This window comes from Acanthopagrus latus, chromosome 11, assembly GCF_904848185.1.
Source record: "Acanthopagrus latus isolate v.2019 chromosome 11, fAcaLat1.1, whole genome shotgun sequence".
Classification (NCBI taxonomy): domain Eukaryota; kingdom Metazoa; phylum Chordata; class Actinopteri; order Spariformes; family Sparidae; genus Acanthopagrus; species Acanthopagrus latus.
The window spans coordinates 13,872,083-13,894,818 of NC_051049.1; the positions used below are offsets into that span (position 1 = coordinate 13,872,083).

General features: G+C 41.2%; 1 long non-coding RNA gene across 1 annotated transcript; it reads left to right on the plus strand.

Moving 5' to 3' along the window:
* Positions 1 to 263: 263 nt before the first annotated feature.
* Positions 264 to 21,993, plus strand: LOC119029179. Its single transcript, XR_005077917.1, has 2 exons — positions 264 to 755; positions 20,981 to 21,993. It is a non-coding gene; the product is annotated as an uncharacterized LOC119029179 (long non-coding RNA).
* The last annotated feature ends 743 nt before the right edge of the window (positions 21,994 to 22,736 follow it).

The following is a 22,736-nucleotide window of genomic DNA, read 5'->3' on the forward strand; positions in this document are numbered from 1 at the left end:
TGAACGCCAAAGGTGGAGAAAAAAAAAAAACTAATTTATTATCACTGTTACTGTATGGAGCGCCCTGCTAATTTATTTTTAAGAGCAAATTAAATGTATATCAGTTGGCAAAGGTTTTAATATGGGCCTATGTATTGTTGTGTATGGTAAATGTGGCGAATGATGCCACAATGCCCTATGTTTTGCAAGGCTTTTGAACGCCTCAGGTGTCTCTTACTTGGGTTCTCATTTGTTTGGGCAGTTGTCAATCATTTTCTGTGTTTACTGCGGATTAACCTGTCAGATTGTTAAGGAGGCGGAACTAGCGGAAAAACGAGGGGAATGAGGAGAGAAAGCGGAGAGAAGCGGGGCAGAAGTCCGAGCAAACTTTCGAATAACTTTATGAAAAGTATTGTTTACCGTTACCAAACAAGAATTTAGGCAGTGTTGTGCTTATTTTGTTAAAAGTGTAACCAAGTGGTGTTTACGAATGAGGGCTCGTTACTGGGGCAAGCTGAAGAAGACACGACTGTTGCTAGCGGTTAGCCTAGCCGGCTGCTAACCAGGAGACGCTGGGATAATGGACGTTGGACATTATAAGGTGGGGCTGCAGGACGGAGGAGCAGGACCAAACATCTGGACAGAACCAAACCTCAGGACGGGACGTCGCTAACTCTGGGGAAGAGGTTTTGGAGGAAATTGCTGGATGGCTTTTCCATGGTCCCGGTGTGAGTAATCCTGACCTGCGGTTTCAACCTGGATGCGCGCCATCACAGGTATCAGCTAAAACACTACAAAAACCCCTGGGTATGAGGTAACTCACAAACAAAGAGAAAGATATGAGCCACAAGGTAAAACAGTTTACTAATGCTAAGTCATTGTTTGAAGGTGTTACTTTATACTTGTGATTATATTGAATGAGAGCTATAATTATGTTTTGAACTAAACAGCATGGGGAAATTAATGCTCAGTAACTACAACTATAACCAGGTGTGTTAAATATTGTAAAACATCCCAAATTATGAATTTTGGTAGTTCTCACCAATTCGCTCCCAGCCCCAACATAAAAGGGGCTTCTGTCACTTTCCCTCTTCACCCTCTTTGCCCTCTTCATCAGAAGGGTTCGTTTTTCTTATGCAGTGAAGAGTTTCCTCAGTTATTCCAGTCGTTCCACTGTTACCTGGGGGTAGCGATCGGGGAAAAACAATGCCTCTTCCTGTTTTGGTTGTGCAATGGCAGACTTGCCTCCTTTGCACAGTAATATGACTTTGTTTTTCCCAGGAAAAATCATGCCCTGTGGCCGACTGAATAGCATTGTGGAAGCAAGGCTTATAGGGAACCAGATATATTACCCTCTACACATGGATGGTGTCACTTTTCCACAGCCATTACACTGTGCTGTCAGTATTTGCTTCAGGATAATAAGTTAAAGCAAAAATAGTTGTCTGCTGCCAGTTTGAGCTTAAAAGAGTTGCATGGAACTTTAATTTTTTCCTGATTCTGGCGACCCCTCGGGACAAAAGCTGCAGTGATTTCACTGCCTCCTGTTGTAAAGATCTTGAGTTGGCACATGCGTGTTTTGAAAGCAAATGAAAAGAAAGATGCAATATGTTTTTCATACTATTTATCTTTTTGCAGGGTGCATGTCCATCCGTGAAAGGTTTCTGTTTGTGGTTATGTTGTATTAATAACTGTAATTTGTCAATTATGGAACAAACCAAACTTTGTAAGTGCTGCTCATACACTTTGGTTACATGTAAGCCTTTGACTAACACATTTGGTTGCTTAATAAAAGCAATTTTGATGAGAAAGCACATCTGATGGCTCTAAAATATCTTGGTCAAGATCCATGTCAGACTTTACGCTAAGAATTTTTTGGCATGTCAGATGGTGTACATAACCCCCTGTAGTTGTCAGCGTAATAATGAAAAAAATGTAAAACTTTTCAAAGTTTCACTTAATCAAAACTGAGACAAGCTTTGTTAACTCAGTGTAAAACACACTTCATTTAAACTTGACATTCGTGATTTGTTTCTCTGCCAATAACTCTGTTTTGGTCAAAATCAATTCTAAATTCAAGATGTCAAAATATTTAATCCCGACACCTATCATCCCTGAAGTCATTGTCGAGGTCAGAGCTGCTGTATCACCTCCGCATTATATCCCCTGTTGTCATACTAAACTCAGTTGATCATTGAGGCTGTGTTCACTCTCAAATGCAGTGAAGCTTTGGCCCTGTCACCTCCCTGGTGACACCCCCTGTGAGCTGAGGTCCTGGTCCAGTTAAACTTGTGATAGTGAACTAGTAGCCTGACGTTAACCAGTAGCTACCAAGTACAGCTAGCAAACAGTAGTAGTTGTTGATTTTCCCGGTGATATGCTTCCTCCTATGTTTTCGGAGCTACCCTCTAACACTGGCCATATATTCAACATATTACAAATTTAAAGGGGGATGCTTACTGCATTGGCACTGCATTAACTTGTGAGCAGCAGATTTGTTGAATATGAACATATTTAAGGATTCTGGACTGGTTTAATGCCAATGTAGGAGGACATGTTCCATGCCCATGTATGGGCTAGCGAGGAAACGAGTGTGAATGTATATTAATACAATAATGTAGCTTTTGACGAATCTCAGACTAAAATAAATGCCATTTGGGATATCTACCAATGACAAAAGCATTATTGTTACTATAACTAAATGTTTTATGGTTACATGGTTGTATTTGTTGGTCTTGTAAGACTAATTATATACAGATGATAATTAATGTAATCTGGGATTTTTCACAGTTGATTCCAAATTTTCCATCCTATACTGGGTGGGGGACAGAATTGCTGAAGAAATATAAATGGTAAGCAGAGGTTCATAGCAGTAGTATTTCTAAACAACACACACATATGCTGTATTCAGAGGCACACATTCAGATGTATTTATTCACAGACACAAAGAAACATAGTTAGGCACACATTCCCAAACACACACACACTCGCGCCAGCACTCTTACACAAACACAGCCAACACACATGCACACGCACCAGGCGTTCAGCAGTCATGCCTTTCTGTAGGATTCTCCTCTGGGTGCAGCGTCCAAGGTGAGTGCGCTGGCTGGCAGCTCCTGAGGAGTTGGTAGGAAGAGATAGCTGAGCGAAGCTATTAAAATACGGGCAGGAATTTCCCTTATCTCTCCCACTGAGGCAGCTCGCGCCGCTTTGTGCTATTATGGAGATAAAATGCACAGAGGCTGGGAAGGAGGGAGGACGAGGAGGGGAGGGCGAGGTTGGGGAGAGAAGGCGTAAGAACGTCAGATTTATAGAGCTAGGGAAGCTTAAGGTTATTAAATCGGAAGATTACTCGACTGCGAAATTGTTGAAGTTTTTACGAGAAGTTGAGGGATTTAGGCTGGTATTAAACAGCAAAGCATTAGGAGTCCAGCAATATACATTATTCACAATTTATTTTTACCCCTTTTCTTCTATTCTGTTCACTCTTTTCTTTTCTTTAGTCTTTCTTCTCCCTCCTTTCATCCAGCTCACAGTCAATATCGAGCTCCTCCTAAATTTTTATTCAGAGGAGCATCTGCGCCTCCCATTTCTCCCCTCTCTCCCTCCAGTGGCGGCAGTGTGTAGACAGAGGAGAAAGAAAGAGGAAAAAGAGCAAGTGTCAAAGAGATACAGCAAAAAGAGAAGGGGGAGACAAAGACGTTCTGACTGGGAGGATAGGCTTGTCATGCCGTGTTGCAGTATCGACACCACTCACAGTGTGAAGCAATGCATACATCTATCAAGGACATTCATCACTGTCAACTTTTTAGCGTGGAGGAGTAGGAGTTTGAGGGGGAGGTGACTCTAGGAGCAGGGGAAGAAAAAAACACGTATTTTACATCAGGGTTTGAATAGTGTAAGCTGAACTTACACCTACATAAGGCTAAGCTGTCTCTAATTCACTCTGCAACACAGGCAAATTGCTTAGATGTGAGCAATAACTGTTGTGGCATTGGGTGTTTCTTCAGGGCAGACAAACAGCAACACTTCAACAGTTTGTTGTGATGCTGTAAGGTGAAGTAACAGAAAGGTTTTATTCAGTGTCAAATATTCCGCACAGATTGACAAAGGGGACGCCTACTCTTCCAGAATAATACATCTTAATACATCCTGCTGTGTTTGTTGTTTCCCGTTGACACTTTATAAATGATAGAGACCTTGGTTTGCAAAACAAAATCACTTTTACTGAAGGGATCATCTAGATGTTTGATTAACTACAGGATGAGACAGATATTTCTTTTTCAAATGGATGCCCTGAGTTTTGCATTAGAACTCTGCACTTGTCAAGAATTCATTTGTGAAACACTATTTGTATTTTTAACAGTGCGTGTATGATGTGTTTGTGAGGGAATACTTTCCTCAAAAGAGCAACACATTTGTCTTTTTCAGAGGAGCCAACACACAACAAACGTGGGTGAATTATTCAGTCTTTCCCAAAGGTGGGCCTGCAAGAACCAAAGCACATGTTAGTAGATCAACCTGAAAAGTTTCCTAGCCTTCATATTAAAGTGACAAAAGACAGCTTTCCCCTCTAATTTTTCCAAATGATATCATTGTTGCCACCCCAGTTGTAAGGGGAACTGGATCGTTTCCAATTCCTTCAGAGTCATAAATAACAACAACACGAGACAAACATGAGTTTATTCAACTAATCAGTCGATAATAGAAATTGATCTACATTCCTTGTACCAGGGAACATGTGCACTTTGACAGACAAAATTGTAAGGTGATAACAAGTGTACACACTATAAAAAATATTTCTGTACTTCTACAATAAACTAAGCTAATAATTGTGGTAAATTCACGGTAGTATACAGCAATTACATTTTTGTTAAAATAGCTGAAATTCACATAATATATTGTGTTTCTGCTGTACTTTGTACTATACTTCTGCCATGGAAATACAGCATTTTGATGTAAAATGACATTACAATACTGTAACATCTGCAGTTATTGCAAATATACAAATATATATGTTTACCATCTGTAGGCCTGTTATCTTGTTGTAAGCCTGTTAGCATTTGTACCTTGTTGGACTAATTGTAGGCATCTTAGCATGTTGTTAGCCTGTCAGCATGTATACATTGTTGGACTGCTTGTTAGCTTGTTGATAGCAAGTTATCCTGTTAGCAAGTTATTGCTATTCTATTGCTATTCTTTTTTCATGTAAGCGTGTCCTTGTTGTAAAACTACAATATATTATTGCTCAATAACAGCATGGTGCTGTATTGTAATTACAGTACTTCATTGGAATGCACATTTTAACTTTTTCTAGAATGTTGTGGAGGCGAGGTGCAACTTTCCTTCATTTAATGTTGCAATAAATTCCCCAGTAACAATATAGCACAACCATTGTAGTGTAAACACATTGTCAATCCTTGTGTTATGACAACTCTAATGGACGACTCACTAAACATGTGGGTTTCTCTACTGATGATAGATCCCCAACATAAAGGCTTACAGAAGGTGGAACGGTTTATTTTGGTTTTGAGGAGCATCAAGGTGCCAGGGTATCCCCGACCTTGTCCTCCGAGTTTTCCCTAGATGGCTCTTTTTTGACTGCCATTACCTGTTCCTCTTTCATGATGCATGGCCTCTTAATTTACTTGTTTAGAGAGTTTTGTTTTGACAGCTCTGCCATAATTATCTGTCCCTGATCGCCAATTGAATAGCATAAATGCAGCACAAGTGCACAGGCGACCCCACACTCATTGGAACTGTCATTTATAAGTGACATGAACTCTCTGTATTTGGCTATTATTTTCAGTTAACAGATAATTTGCTGCTGACTCATATTTCTTAGTATTTCGTTGTGTGTGCCAGCTTCAGATTTAGATGTTGCAGACACATCCGAGCACACCGGTGGTTACGCAATGGACAGACACACAACCCTCCAACCGACACTCATCACTCCATGCAAGGACTTAAAAGGGACGTGTCACTTCAGAGCCACAACAACAGTTTGATACACACATACACACAATTCCTGGCTGAAGGATCACACACACACACACACACACACACACAAACACACACACACAACCCTGCACCCACATTTCTCCCATGTTGTCTATCATTATGTGCTCAGCTTCAAATGTTTACCCTCTCTCTCTCTCTCTCTCTCTCTCTCTCTCTCTCTCTCTCTCTCTCTCTCTCTCTCTCTCTCATTCAGGTCAGGCTCATTCTCAGAAAAAAAAACAGAAAAAGGTCAAACTGTCTCTCAGAAAGTAACATCAGGAGGGGAGAAACATTTCTTTCACGCCAAAGTCTTTTAATAAAATGCACACTTCTATACACGCACACACACACACATAAAAAAAGAGCATGACAGCAGTGTCTCTCCACATAATCCTGAATTTCTTTCCATGGACATAATTCAATCTCCACATACATTTAAAGCAACAGAAAGTCTATCCATTTTTAATAGAAGATGGAGGAGATATTTCCTCTACAATTATCTCAGAGCTTTTCGTGTGTGTGTGTGTGTGTGTGTGTGTGTGTGTGTGTGTGTGTGTGTGTGTGTGTGGGCCTGCGTATGTGTTGTTGATGTTGATAGGCTGGTAAACACACATCTGGTTGTGCTCTTTGATACACCAGGAGGCCTTGAGGATATTTCACACGTCTTCTATACTTGTATTCTGCAGTGCACCTTCTCATCCTCTTCTTCTCTTCATCTAATTTGCACAATTTCTCTCCATCCATCATTGACTGTGGCAACTCAGGGAGAATCTATGCACCCCCAACTGTGATCTGAGGGATGGGGAACTTTTTTTTATAAGCCGGCCAGCTAAGTTATTTGTATGCATTTATGGGTATGTTTGTGCATATTTGTTGCTGTGCATCTACAATATAACTCCTCCATGGATGTTCATGTATGAAAGTGTGTTTGCAGAGAAGTTCTTTCCCATCTTCTGCACTCATTTGCTTGTGTTGTGAGACTGATTATGGTGATTTTCACCAAAAACTAGTGAGACGGCAGCAAAATGCAGCTAAATATGGCCAGCTACTTCTTGTCGTTTATGGAGGACTCCCCCTGTTTGTTGACACTCAGACAGAGAGCCAGCCATCTCCCGCTTCACTGGATAATTCTGCTCGGTGGTGTAGCAGAGAGAAACTTCATTAACCCCACTGCCACACAGCCAATCCTTGAGATGTGCATGTGTAATGTGGCTGAAAGCAGCCTTTTAACGCTGTAAACACTTACTTGCTAAACGTCAGGATGTATTACACACTCCAGCTAAATAGTAAAGAGCTGGTCTCCCAGCTTGTGTTTCATGGGCTGTGCATAAGTGCAAAAATTATGTAATAAATATTATATGAATGCAGATATGTAGTTTCTGCAACAATGCACTCAAATTACACGGTCCCACGAATCATTTGTATGTTGGATTTATGTTGATATGACACTTGGCACCAGCAACACACAACCCTGCACCCAGTGCCAAAGGGAAACTTAAGACAATATCCATGATATTTATCATCTTAGAAACATTGGATTGTCTTTTTCTTGTCCAACCAAAATTAGTCTCTAAACTTGCTTTTGCTGATTTTTCTGGCCACTTAGAAGCAACAGAAACAATCACTCTGTGGTGAAAATTTTTAGTAAAGAGTGATTCTTTACACATCCAGCAAATGCAGACTAACATCAGCATGCAGCTGGAATTGTGCTTATGGCCATTTAATTAATGTAAAGTCCTGTATTAACTCATCTTTTGGCTCTGTCTCACTCTTGCCACAAAAATTAGTGGGTCTACACTAGGGGTTGAACGCTTCACAAAATCCATAGTTCGGTTCATATCACGGTTTTGTGGTCACGGTTAAAACTGAAAGAATGAGGCAGTCTGATATTTAATACATCATTGTGACAGTCTTAGGTTAAAAGTAGGTAAGATTTTGGCAAGAGAGGAGACATTGCTAGTGCCAACATGCTTTTCATTTATTTGGCAAAGAAAGTTATCTTTAGCAAATGTATCTTTAACCCTAACTGTCACTGCTTCTGTCAGTGCTTCAGAGAGATGCTTGCTTGTATGGCTCTCATAAAGGGGGCCGTCTGTAAAACTGAGCTTTTCTTCTCCCATTCTAAGGTAATGTAATGGGCAGTCACAGTCAGGAAACTTGACTAACATGTCAGCAGATGAGCTGACATGTTAGTTGTAGGGGTGGGACGATACGGGTAACTCACGGTTTGATACTGAGACGATATTTGGCCCACGATAATGATAATATTACGATACGCGATATCTGCAGTATTCGATATATTGCAAGAAATTTTATCAACGATATATCATGATATGTGACTGAAAAAGAAAAAATACCCATAAAAAGGAAAACGTCTTGTGCATTTATTCCAAAACTTTGTACAATGTACAAATGAATAAACACTGTACAGCTGGACACATTAAAGTGCATGAACATTAATAACATGTCTTATGTAAACCAGGACAGTGCTTTCTGATACTGAAAAGTCAGTAGCATCAACTTAAACGTGGGGTCTAAGGCGGATGCAACATAGAGGAAGTTTTTCTCCTCTGCAGACATGTAGCACTTTGATAGGTCTTCATGGATGGCACGCTTTACCTCTTTGATAAGAGGGGTATCCTCAATTATGCTGAGTGTGTCACTCAGAAGTTGGCCGTGAAGAGGAGCAATGATGGAAACAGTTGGGCTTTTCTCCTTGCACATGCTCTTCATTATTACTAACATTGGATGGAGGGCTTTCACAACCTCTTCTGCATTCCAGCTGTCTCCATCAGTCAGGGTAGAGATGTCAGTGGTATTCTTTCTGACCTTTAAAGAAAGAGAGAAAAGAACAGAATGAAGGTTAATAAAAACCAATTTGATATATATTTTGTTAACAAATTAATATATCATTAGAATTATTAGATATCATAAATATATATCATGTTAACAATAATATATATTTTATATAAGTAAAACCATTTTTTAAGTTGTATATCATTCACAAATGTTGAAACACATCAAACACTACAGATTTTCTATACAATTCAGTAACAAGAAACACCTTACCTCTGGAGATAAGAAGGCAGCAGTAACAGCATGCTGTTGCTCAAGAATCCGGCTGATCATCTCAAAGGCACTGTTCCAGCGGACAACATCATCAGTTATCAGCTTGTGGTGCGGAAGGCCTAACATCTTCTGGTTCCTCTTCAGGGTCTCAGCTGCTGGGCTGCTCCTGTGGAAGAATGTACAAATATTGAATCGAATCGATATTGAATTAAATTGCGCCCTAAAGAATCGAAATCGAATTGAATCAGGTACGGTACCCAGCCCTAATAGAAGAGGTGGGTAGCAATGGAAAGCCCTTTGGGAACTGGTGCTACTGTAAAATTGGCTCACATTGGGTTTGTTTTGCTCATGTCTGAATGTTGTCCATTTATTACCACAAAATTCACCAGAATCTATCATTTAAGGGGCTGTTTTTCAAAAATTTTTCCCAGGGGAAAACATCCCCCGGACCCCCCTTGACAGTATCGTAGCTCTGACATTATTTGCTATCAAGAACAAGAAAACTCGTAGCTTTGCCCATAGATGTGCCCTGAGATTGACTGTAGGTGATACACCTTGTAGGTATGTATAACTTTTTTCCATGCAGACAGGGGGAACGTGAGGGGGGAGGGGGCATGGTAACGGTGCCTCTATAAAACGGAACTTGTTTTAACAGCCCCCACAAAATGACTTGTGTCACTATCATAATTTCAGCATTCAGTCCAATAACATTTACATCCCCAGTCAAGTTAGCTGGGTGCTAAACCAGAAGTTGGCCGGCTCGGTCAGCGGTTCAGGTATTTTCATATGTTGATGCTTCTGGTTGGCGTGTGACCCAAGCTGCTAACCCAGATTGCCAGGATTTGACAGTTTTGTGCAAAACAAAAACATCTACAAAATGCTTCCTGGAGACACCGTATGTGTTGTGAAAATTACAAAAATAGACCTTTACACATGCCATTCCTAATATACCAACTTTCCTCTCGGCTGTCAGTGACTGAATAAAGCCTCCAGGGGCAAATTAAGCCATCCAGAGCTCCATCCTGCATCCATCCAGTCCTCCCACTCCCTGAAGCCCACAAAGATGCTTCCTCTTGGGATGCTACTCCCACTCAGCCTGGGGGCTGGGGTGCATATGGATATGTTGGGACCATCTTGGAAAAAAAAAAAAGAAGAACAAAGAAAAGAAAGAAGAGTGAGATGAGCACAGTTAAAAACAGGTTTTGTTTATACAAAATGTTTTTCTGCTGTCAGTGTGCACTTCGGTAACTGTTGAAAGATGAATTTAAGGTAAATAATGACTTTGGGAGGACACACAGTCAGGAATTGCCATCAGTGATGGCACCCAGTGTAAACTCTGAGCTGGGCAGCTGCCTGCATGTCGTTTATTTCCTCCAGTATCTGCCTCCAGCACACTCACACGTACCAGCCAACAGGCTCCTTCTGTTCCTTTATCACGCACAGTGATATTCACACACACTGAAGGAGTGCAAAGGGAGTAAATGAGCACACACACTCACCCACACACACATACGCACACAGAGAAGATGAAAGGGGGCAGCGACTGAGGGAAAAAAAATAAGAGAGAGACAGTGAAGATTGCAGCTTAACCTCTTGGCTCCACTGTAAAGCAGCACTCACTCACTGGAGCCTTGCTGATAGCCATCTGTCTGGCAAGGGAAGACAGCCTCACCTTACCGACACATCGACACGCTCACAAACACTCATCCCACAAACACAAGGGCAGCCACTCACGCACAACTAGCCTGCACTCACGGGTGATAAGTGGACAGTGTAAAAAAAGATATTTCGAGCACGACTTTGGTGCTCTATAGTTTTCATTCATCCGGCAGAAATGAAAGTTTAGACGATTCTTTATCTGCAAAATGAATTCTGTGACCCCTCAAATTCAACTCGCATGCCCCCGAGTCTCAGCGTCAGGTTATTTTTCTTCACTCATAAAAAGTTTGCTTTTTTAAATATGCAGCATGTGCACCCAAAGCAATGATTAACATCAATTTAAAGTGCAAGCAGGACATTCACCGACAAAGAAGGAGCTATAACTTGGAAATCCTGAGCAGAATCCAAAACCCTTTAGATTTTTGCTATAAATCTGGAGCACCCTCTCAAGGTGATGACTGAGCTAAAGAAAACCTTCGCCTCATCCTCCTCCCCATCAACTCTTCCTCCTCGCCTCATCCCACCATCCTTTAGCCCCAGTCTCAAAGCATAAATTCCTTGAAATCCTCCCACTTCTCCACCTTTCCACGCTGCTTGGTGTCCTCTCCACCCCTCGATCCATCTCTGTCCCCCTGATCAATAATCAATCTGCAGGGGCCGAGGCCAGGGGCCCCGTGCCATCTGTCTCCATCGGCAAACCGGGGAGAGAGAGACTGAGAAAGAGCGTGAGAGAACAAGAGGGGAGAGTGAGGAGATAGAGTTCAATCTATCTCCATCTATCTCCATCCATGGTCAGGTCCACTCTGCCGGTATAGATCATAATTTGGAGAGGTGTAATTGCTGGTCAGAGACTGGGGGTGGACACTGGAGGGGGGAGGTGGGGGTGTCAATAATGTTTCTACAGTCCAGTCCTCCCCGCTGCCCCACCTCCCCACTCTCCTGCCTGACCCAGTTTCCCTCCTCTTCTCCTCTTCGTCTCTTCCTTGCTGCCTTCTTCTCACTTCTCCAGCACTCTTCACTTTTCTCAATTCAATTTAAAAAAGATCCACAGACCAAAACAACATAATTTATCACTCCCCTTCTTCTACTCTGTGTTGGTGTGTGCATTTTATGTGTGTTTGGTAGTCGTCTTTTTTTTCTTATTTCTTTTTTTTTCTTTCTCCGTCAGTCCTGGAGGACCAGCACCAACAACGCCTACCATCAGCGTCTGTGCTGCACTTGACATCGGTTTATGCGTCAGAGCGGGATGTCGCTGCTTTGATAATGATCTACCTAGTAATGCCGGCCTGGGAAAAATAACACTTGGCTTGATAAATGAATTCTCACACACTCGAGAGTGATGCGCTGAGCTTGCCAAGAGTTTTTTTCCAACGCCCTAATTTGATCACACTATCACCTAAGCAAGTATGTGCCACGTGACGGCAGCTCTGAAAGAAGCCTCTCCGGCAGAGAAAAACTGCTTTTGTTTTCTTTGATGTCTGTGGTAATTATGAAAACAGATCCATACAATTTGGATCATTTTTGCCAATTTGGCAGAAAACAAGTTACTTCATTTGTAACTCCAGGATATATTCCCTCAGTCAGCGGCAGGTTTTTCTCTGATAAATGCTGTCATGATTCTAATACATTAACAAGAAAAATTGTCTGCAGCCATGCCAGCAGCTCTGTGAGGCTACACTCTGGCACAGCAGTGAGCTAAATGAAGAAGAAGGATTTTTGTTTGTCACATAAAATTACACTCAGTACAATGTACTGCCTTGGTCGGGGGCACCAGCCGCAGAAAAAAAACCAATAAACAATGTTTTATGATCGGGGAAATGGTAGCAAACCCATGCAAGCACGTGAAACACTGGCAAACTCGTCACAGAAAGGCCCTGCCCTACTTGGGAATCTAACCCGAGACCTTTCTGCTGTGAGGCAAGTGTTAATCATTGAGCCACTGTTTTGCTAACACTGGTATGCACACACTAACAACAAATACAATTAGAAATAATAAAAGAAATGTTGAGTTTCCATCAGCAGTCACCCAACACTGCTACTAAAATTATGTAATGACATGTTGTAGCCTCGCTAACTCGCAAACATTTTTGTTAAGGAATGCAAAGCAGCTGAAGGTTTACGGATTCCCCCATTATAGACAGCACACTAATTTATTTCATTTGCTTACTGTAAGTTTATGTGGGATCTCTGTGTTGATTAGTGGTTAATTTTAGGATTACATCAGTGACATTGGTTTTACTAAGCACAGATTCATTTTAAATAGTGGAACAGAGGTCTGCTTAATTTAAAATCTTGATTCACTTATTATAAACCCAGATTTGCTAAACTCTGATGAAAAAATACAAATGTCAACCTCATGGAGGAAACGTCAAGAGATTACCAAAGTCACGATACATCCTCTAGAGTCTGTGGAAATGCAAGACTTTGTGACAATAGATATTGCCAGAGTATTACAGAATGATATGAAACTGACCAGCTGTTTTAAACAATAGACAGTTGGGGAACAAAAAAGTCATGACAGTTCATCATCAGGGTACCATGAACATATACGTACCATTTCATGACAGTCACTCCTAAAGCTGTTAAGATATTTCAATTAAAGAACAAACAATCACAGTCAGGAAAGAGGAAAGGTCAGGGGATAACCAGGATCTGGGATACATCATCTGGGGATCATGAATGTCTGTACCCAACATAATCTTGAACTATACAATCACCGACTAAATGACTAACTGAAAAAAAGTGAAGAGAGTAAAAATGCTTGTGGTCATCCAGACGAACCACTGGGAGTCTATTTCACATTTCTGTTTGCCTTGAAGATCACCTTCATGTGTCTTAATACCTGATCTCCATTATAAATAAATGTAAATCCCCTTCACTTCATTCAGGTCCTACAGGTCCCACACTGTGTGGGTGTTGCAGGTAAAAAAGTAATGCGTGTTATCATTTCTTGGTCCCCTCTGAGCTGTACAACACTAATTCTTTCACCTGGTGGAAAACGAACCCCCCCTCTCCTGCTCCACCAAGCTGCGCTAACAACGCTGTTAACCTATCCCATCTCCCATCTTCAATTAAAACGCCAGTAAGGAGGGATGTGCTAATTTGAGATTCAGTGACTCATCAGTGCTGTGCTTGTCTGACCGTGTGAGTAAGCGTGTGTGTGTTTGTGTGTGTGTCCCACATTGCAAAATACAGTGACTATTTAAATGAGCGTGCTCAGGGTGTTTGTTTGAGGGCAAGAGAGAGAAAACTTGAGAGACAACATTTCTGTTCTTTTTCACAGCTCTAGCCACGAAGGGTGTTTCATAAAAAGCAAACACATTGTCAGCCCACACACACACACAGATGCATGGGTACTGACTGAGCTCCGGTGAGTGAGAGTACCTGGTCTGTGAAGGATAACCCAAAGGGGAAACAAAGAGCCAATGAAACTTTAATGAGCTGGTCACGTATCAGCTGAAGCCTGCTGCAGCTGCACCTCTGCACCGCATCTCCGTCTCTGCTCTGCTCTCAAACAACAAACTTCTCTCTGCCTAATCAGAACGATAAGAAAACTCCAGACCCCTCCAAGAAAATCACAGGAAGAAAACAAGCAGAAGAGCCCAAGATGAGGATGTATTTGGCTTTTCTGTTTCAAGCTCTTCACTTGTCTTTCCTAACTGCTCTCAAGGGATATAGTATTGGTTCTGCGAAGCCAAGAACAACTGAATGGCAATTTAAACTTTAGATGAAATGTTTAAATTACTAACAGGCCAGTATACTCAGTATGCAGACTTAGACAAAGTAGTTTGAAAATACATTTTATGGTTAACATTAACCTACTTGGTGTTCAGTTTGATGTGGGTTTGCTAGCAAATCAGCACCAGAAAGGGTCAACGGCTACATTTTATTCCTACATTACTGTTGCTGTATATATATTTGTATTGTCCAACATAACAAACCCTGTCTACCCCAGATTTTCATGCAGAATAAAAAAAGCTAAACATTTGCAAATATTTGACCTGTGGGTCATACTGTAACTATAAAAAAAAAGCACTGTTCCCATTCCTCTCCATCTCTGCCATATGTAATATACATACAGTGTACTATATGTTATATGCTAATAAATTCTGAACACACGTTAAGATGATGCCGGCCTCTCCCAAAGCCCCCGTTCTCGCTGTTCCTCATCAATGCTTTCTGCTGAAACCTACAATTTGCAATATGCAGTTAATGAGTTGTTGAAGGCTGAGAATGAATCCCATTTTAGCCGTAATTGTGTAAGGTTTCCCGAGGGGCGTGTGTGTGTGTGTGTGTGGGTGGGTGGGTGTGTGCATTTAGGTTTTTGCATGTGTACTTCAGCATGTATGTGTGTCTCGCTGTGTGTGCGCACGCGCGCTTTGCAGTAGAAACATAAGCATCTTTAATCTTCATTTGATGACTCTCACTCAGCAGTGTGGCTGAAAACACTAAGTAAAAAGAACGAATGAAAGAAAGAAAGAGTAGTGAGCAAAGGACAACAAACAGCAAATCGCGAGGGGAAGAGGAAGAGGAGCGATAAAACGTCTGCGTGATTGTGAGGAAGATGTTGAGGAGGAGATCTCACCAGGAAAAGAGCGCCAGAGAGGGGAGAGCTGTTTCCTTGCAGACCTACTTCTGTCAGTCAGTCCAACGCTGCTGAAAATGCGGCGAGAAGCCGCTGAGACGCACGTATGCACTTGGCAGACAACAACAAATATAAGAAGAAAGAAAAAACATTAAAACTGTTTCTTTGTGTGTTGTAGAGGGGATCAAACAGTTCCTGGAGAAAGTCTCTAAATTTAGTGTTCTCCACTTTAACAGTGATGTGCTGCGTGACAATTTGTCTGTGCGTATGTGTGTGTGTGTATAAACTGCATGTGCGTTAGTGTTTTGAGCTTTACTGTGACAGTGAAAGGTTGGGAGCTCATCATGCTTGACAAGACAGACATGCTACATCCCCTGTAGGATTTCATGCACACACACATGCAAGACACACACAACAAATCATATGTACACATGACACACAAACAGAAAATCAGAAGCAGCCCAATGTAAACACACACACACACACATGCGCGTTCTCATTCCAGCACACCTTATCTGCCCCAGCAGTGTTGACTGACACTCTCCACTTGAGGAGATTAAGTGTGCTCATGCTGTGTCGGCACAGCTTGACGTCCATTTATCCTCAAAACTCATACGAAGCGTCTCTGTGCGTTCCATGCCAGCCACGTGCACACGCAGCGTGCACGTCCCCCAATTTCACCAAGCACACCTGCTACTTCATCATCGCTGTCGTCATTGGCGAGAGCAAAAACTGGCGGTTTGCGGCTATGCCTTCTTTTGCACTTGAATCGGATGTTTGCGCGGTCATCTGTGCGCTGGCTTGATTTCAGGACAACTGCACTGTGAGGCCGTGTGAAAGCTCCCCCATCGTGGACTTTCGGTAACTGCTATTCTTTGCTTTTTAAAACATTTTGTAGGTATGTGCTTTTCATCCAACATCAGCTGTGTGCTGTTTAATTGCCACACAGAAAGAAGGAGCCTGTGGTGCTTGTGGATCCAACAGCAGCAGATTTAACCAACACACTATAAATACACACAGGCCATCTGGATACTTGCAGGGTACAGATAACTCACTGGCAACTGCTGCTGGTCTCTCTTTATGCCTGTTAACATTAGTATATTTTTATTTTTTTTGCCATTTTACAGTCTGCTGAGCTAATAATGGGGCAACGTGGGCTATAACCAGGAGCCCTCATGGGATGAAGTGAGTCTGTAAGGACCCAATTTGGTTTTATAACAACCTCTCTTTGTACTATTTGGTCTGTGGTTCTGAAAGTGGTATCCCAGGTGTCCTGCCAAGTAGAGTTGATGGCAGCTGCGTGTTGGCTCTGTCGGATGTGTCCTGGCGTACATCAAATGTGAGCTGGTAAAGGTTGGATTACCAACCAGGCAAAGGGGACAAAACTCTATAAGGTTCACTGCCAACTTTCTAGCTTCAAACAGTATTCTGGGGACCCTATTTTCCTCTGAGAACAGCTTGTTTGTTCAGTTGTGGAAAAGATGAATATGTCAGAGATTTCATTATTACCTCATTAATAATGTCAGTATTCGAATTCTGACTTTTAATTTCTTCTGCAAAACTACCTAGTGCCTGTTTAAACTATTAAAGTTCCAATATGTTGAATTCATACTCAAAACAAATAGGGCGCAGCTTATCACCAGAGTAACCACTAACTGTAGGTTTCATTATCATATTAGTTCAGTTAGTAGAACATCTAGGCGGCCAGGAGCTTGGAGCAACAGAAGAATGTGAAAGACGTTTAAACCACGAGCACATGGGCTTTGGACTGGGTCAGGACGGGCCTGGCTGGTGGCTGTTGATAACTTTATTTAATTTATTCATCTTTTTGACAAGAATTTTGGCATATTGCATCTAATTACAAATGTACTGTGTGTCACATTGTGTCAGCTGCTGACCAGCAAAACATAAAACGTGTTAAAATCAACATATTACATATGATTTTTGTTGTTTGTTTTGTTTTTGCAGTAACATCAAATCAAATAATGGGGTTGGGATAAGGCATTTACAGTACTATATGCGCTTAATACCCGTTTTCTTGGTGTGAGGTTGTGCGTGAAGAACACATTTATTGATTTCGCTTGTAATTTTAGCAAATCGGGACAATCTGTGATTGGTCATCAGATGCAGGCCAAGGCATCATGGGACTGCCAGTGGGCTAACAATCATGTTAACACCAATAACACGGTAAATAGGATTATTAATCACAGGAGACATTCAGTGTTGGATTTATCATTATGGATTTATTTTACAGTACCCATCAGCACAGTATTGGCAAAAAAAAGTCACTCACACATAGCTTTCCAGACATATTTAGATGTTGTGTTTGACACTGAGATCACAATTTGTCATGATTTACAAGATTATCGGGGGCCTAGGGGTGGATGGGTAACAGGTTCTATTGAAATAGAATAGCTCGGAGCAGCTCATTGAAAAGGAAAAAAGGGGAGAAATTTAACAATTTAATTTTTAGGACTGCAAACTTGATTCGAGGCATCGAGCGACATAAGGGGGGAGCGGAGAAAAGGGAGAGAAATCTCATAGAGCACTGTTGGCTAACAGTGAAAAATGCTGCAAACTGACTGATCCATTTTTAAAATCAAGTGCAGCTTCAGCTAGCACTAGCGCTAATACCTCTAGTACTAATGTTAGTGACACAGTTCAGCCAGCACACCAGGGAGAACAGGACAGTGAGGAATATGAGCCAGAGGAGGATGAAGAGGTAGACATGGATAACTGTGACAGTAAGACACATTTTTATTATGGAGCGGCTGGTTGTGATGATTTATTAATTTGTTTTATGCATTGGGGTTGTGCATTGTTCTGGCTCAGTGTATAGCATGGGAGTTTACGTTAACCATCACTGGGGCTATCAGCAGTGCGTGCTCTTTACGTGCTCAAAAGTTTCTGTTGTAGAATTTCAAATTTTCAAATATATTAAATTTGAAACCAAACTGAAAAATTCTCAAACCTGCACAAAGTCCAGATTGTGAGCAATGCTCAAACTGGTGCTGATCTATTCACACAGCAGGGACACAGAGGTGTAGATTTAAAGAAGTGGAAGCTTTGATGTGAGACGGATGTCACATATGAAGGTCGGAAAGAAAGAGGGAGAAGGGGGCAACGTGTGGAGGGGCGAGGGTGGTGACGGGTGCTCCCGGGGCAGAATGATGAAGGGACCCTTCGAAGGACAGATGGGAATGAGATTCCCAAATCAATACCGTCCAAGGGGGTTTTGTTATTAACGCATACAGCGAGGAGCCCACGCTCGATACTCCTCACCTGACTGCTCACACACACATACACACACACGCACACACTGCATTCGCTTTTGTCTCCCTTTCTTCCTTCAGTCACACATCTTCACACATTCGTGACATTTAACCGACAGTGGGAATCACCCCAGTTGTGAAAGCTCTTCACTTACAGTGCAAAGAGGGAATCTGCCCGGGCCCCCGGACCCTCAGGGGCCCCACGGGTCTCCGGTTCATTTGTTACTCTGTTTGTGTTAATTTGATAACAAGAAATTTAATTTTGAGTCGACACCGTTTAATCAAAATAGCAGCTATCTTTTAATATGAAACAATAGCCGTCAGTGTCAATGAGTTCAGCTCCTGTTTATTGTGCCATTGTTATTTTCAAACTGGTAACTTTATTATTGAGGCTACAAAGCTGTAAAATGTCTGAGTGCACACTGTAGCCCAGTAAGACAGCATTTATTCATTTTGTTTATTTTTCCAAATGTATTTTACTGTAAGTGTACTGGGTTGTAAGAGTCAAGACTTTAAAATCAGCGCAGAAGTGCACAATTGTTTTCGTCTCAATGTTGTTTGTTTTGCCGTTATCTATTTGTTATTCTGACAGTAAACCAAGCAGCAGCTCTGAAAATGAAAATGGGTTTTATGTATGGAGTAATAACCTAAATGGATTTCTCCCTCTCTCTCCCTCTCTCTCCTTCTCTCTCGCGCCGCTCGGGGAGCCTGTGGCCATTTATCTGCCAGTGTCTAATTATTCATTAGTGAACACAGAGAAAGAGGCATGAAAACATAGTTGTGCATTCTCTGCAGCAGACCAGCGTTGCTCCCGTGCTCCTGCCTCCTCCTTTCTCTTTTCCTCTCACACTCCTCAGCCTGATTTTCACACATTTGGGGCCACAGGGGTCAAGTATCCAACATCTGTCATAATACAATATGTTGTGCATGTGGTGCATCGTGATGTTCAGCTGGTGTCTCCAAGTACAAAAGCTTAAACATGCAAACCAGATGGTTTATATCTTGAGGTGTTGCTGTCCGCTGCTGGAAGCCATGTTGTTCCCCACCCATTATATAAGTCACCAGTAACTGAGCAGAGAGACAAACACTGTTCGATCTGATTAATTTGACTTACAGAGCCAATCCTGTTTAGGATTGGCAAAGGAGCCACAAAGCTCTTCCTCATTGCACTGCACACAAGTGGCCAGCAGAGGTCAGTGTCTGATCAAGCCGGCACCTGAAGAGTTTACTGCATGTTGGCGCACAAGCACAAATCAGATGTTGCCCTGTGTTTCAGGCTTTTGTCTGATCAATGTAACTGAAGCAAATGGTGAAATGATGAATAAGATATATAACCCACAAAGATGAAAGTTCAAATTTGGAAATATAAATGTGTTTAATACTGCAAAAAATGTGCAGCCATTACCCATTAAAGTGTGCAACTCAGGGGTTCAACTGAAAACCTCATATTACAGGTTACAGCTGTCTGTCATGTATTATACTATAATAACAACTGTACAGATTCTTATTTGTTAGAGAAGACTGCCATCTAGTGGTGATGTCTGTGTTGCACACAAAAGAAGGGGAGTGCTTTATAATCACCAACATTAATAAACGGTACATTTGTAGTCAGTTAAACTTTAGATAATACTGTTACACTACTGTCAGCCAGCAATGACACATTTTATGAACCGTTTTAAAGAAAACTGTTTACTGTAAAGTTCAAATGATGATTTTTTAAAACCTTTACCATTGCTTACTAAATGGTTTCTAAAGCATCTTTAACAGCTTTAACACCACTATGAGCTGTGATCATTTGATTTCCTGCTCTGATGACCACTCTGCTGGTTGTTACTCTGCAGAGTCCTTCTCAACTGTAGGATCCTGAACGCATCACTTACACTGTTTGTAAAAACGTGATAAAAAAAAATATAAATTTAAGGGATGTGATACATAATAAGGACGGGACAAAACATCGATACAGCAGTATATGTTTTTACCTTCTCTTGCAATAAGACTGCTTCATTACTCCATGTGATGTGAACTTCTGCGTGCTTAATTTTTACAGAGTCAAAAGAATTTAAAGGTCTAGTTGTAATCATCCTTTAAAAGTTTAAGATTCAATACACTTTTTTTGCTAACAATAATAACTTTATTTGTACAGCATCTGTCATGCAAAAGAAGCAGCCCAAAGTGCTTAACAAAGACAAAGTAAAAGAATACAAAAGATTTAATTGTAGCAATAACAGGTTAACATAAGAATCAGTTGTGTTAATTAGAAAAAAGGAAGCAGACAAACAAATAAAGAGAAAAAAGAAGAAGAATGATAATATAACAGTCTTTACATAATACATTAAAAGCATAAAAATGTTGCAACTACTCCACAGTAAAAGCCTAATTAAAAATATGTGTTTTTAATTGTTTTTTTTTACACCAGGGGAGTTTGCAGTGCTGAGGTTGTTCCACAGTTCAGGGCCATGATGGCAGAAAGCAGCTTCGTCAGACTTTTCATGGAACACTTTTGGAACTTTAAAACAGAAGGTGGTGGAGGATCTGAGGGCTCTAGACTGGACATAAAGAGAGAGGCAACCACTGATGTACGAAGGAGCTTATGTTGGGATTTGTAGATGATCAAGAGGATCTAAAAGAATTGATTTTCAGTGTTCCCACAGGGTTTCAACTCAGTTCATGTCAAATTCTGTCACAGTGACACCTCAATACAGTGAATTAACACATAATTCCTGCACTCTCTTTTCCAGGGGTCATGTGTAGGCCATGTTTGTATTGAGTGAAACATGTCGTGAATCTGTCTGTCCCTTCATGAGCCTACTTTACCTTCAATAATGTTACAAGACTCATATTTTGTGAGAAAATGTAGTGTGTTTCAGCCTAAATATGGATCAAATCTTCCAATAAGCACTGGTGAAAAGGCCACTGTGGACTCCAGTCCCAGTTTACCTCCCCTCTCACCTCTCCGCTTCTGTTCTCGTGTCGCACACCTGATTCACGCTCATCCTGTTTTGGCACGTCTGCTTCTAAACTCTCCACCAATCAGCGTTCAACATTTCATTAGCGCGTGGCGGTAGTAGCGCCAGCTGCCTGACGCTGACACAGAAAGCCCTGCAGGTGGCGCCACTGCCCCGTGGAAACGTCCATCAGTCTCTGCAGGCAGTGACCGGGTGGAGGAACGTGTTGTCAGAGGCTGAACACCGTCCTACACCGCAGTCACCACAATCACCAGAGGGACTACTGCGGCGTCCAGTCACACATCAGTTTTTACAGAATGATGATGTTTGAACATTTTTATGGAAGGATTCGGACAGGATGTGTGTGACGCCTGTGTGGGTTTCTTCTCCACCCTCAACCCTGCAGAGTGCGAATATTTCTACTGCAGGTTTTCACATGTGAGATTTGATGATGTGAAAATAAATAAAGCTTCTGTTGACTTTATATTATATTGTCTGAGCTCGACCTTTACATCTTTAAATCTTTGTGTTTTTTTTACTTTATTGTCGGATATGTATCGTACTTGTAGTCTATTTGTACAAATAGCTGCTCTATATTATAGCAGAGGGTGGGGATCTATATACAGTTATTTAGTGTTTAACTGGTAACTAGATTTTGTGAATAGCTACATTGATGCACAAACCGAAACGTGGCCTGTCCATCAGCTGAAACTGACCCCGCTGTCTGCTGGAGTCTGTAACGTCCTTTAATAGTAATGAAATTTAAAAAATAAAAATAAAAAACTACTACCTATAATACACGTGTGTTCTGCAACATCAGACGTTTCAGGAAGAAGAGCAAGAAGGAAGGCACATTGTCTCTATTCACACACGGACAGATTTCTCTTATTTTTTATCATTATTATTATTAATTATTATTATTATGAAATGTTTTAGTGCGACAAAAAAAATAACACGTTATGAAACGTGCGCATTGTGGTGCTTCACCCAGATCCAAGTCATCCGCATGATGTTGAGGAGTTGGACAAAAAAAAAATGTAAATAGTATATCTATATATATTGTGTTCTGGGGTATATTCAGTGTAAATCAGACATAAACTAAGGCTGTATTCACTGAATTGTTCTTAAAATCTATCTATCTATCTATCTATGTCATTGTCAGTTTCAGATTTCGTAGTATTTTTTTGTTTGTTTTGTTTTATTGCCTGTTTTTTCAGAAAATAAAAA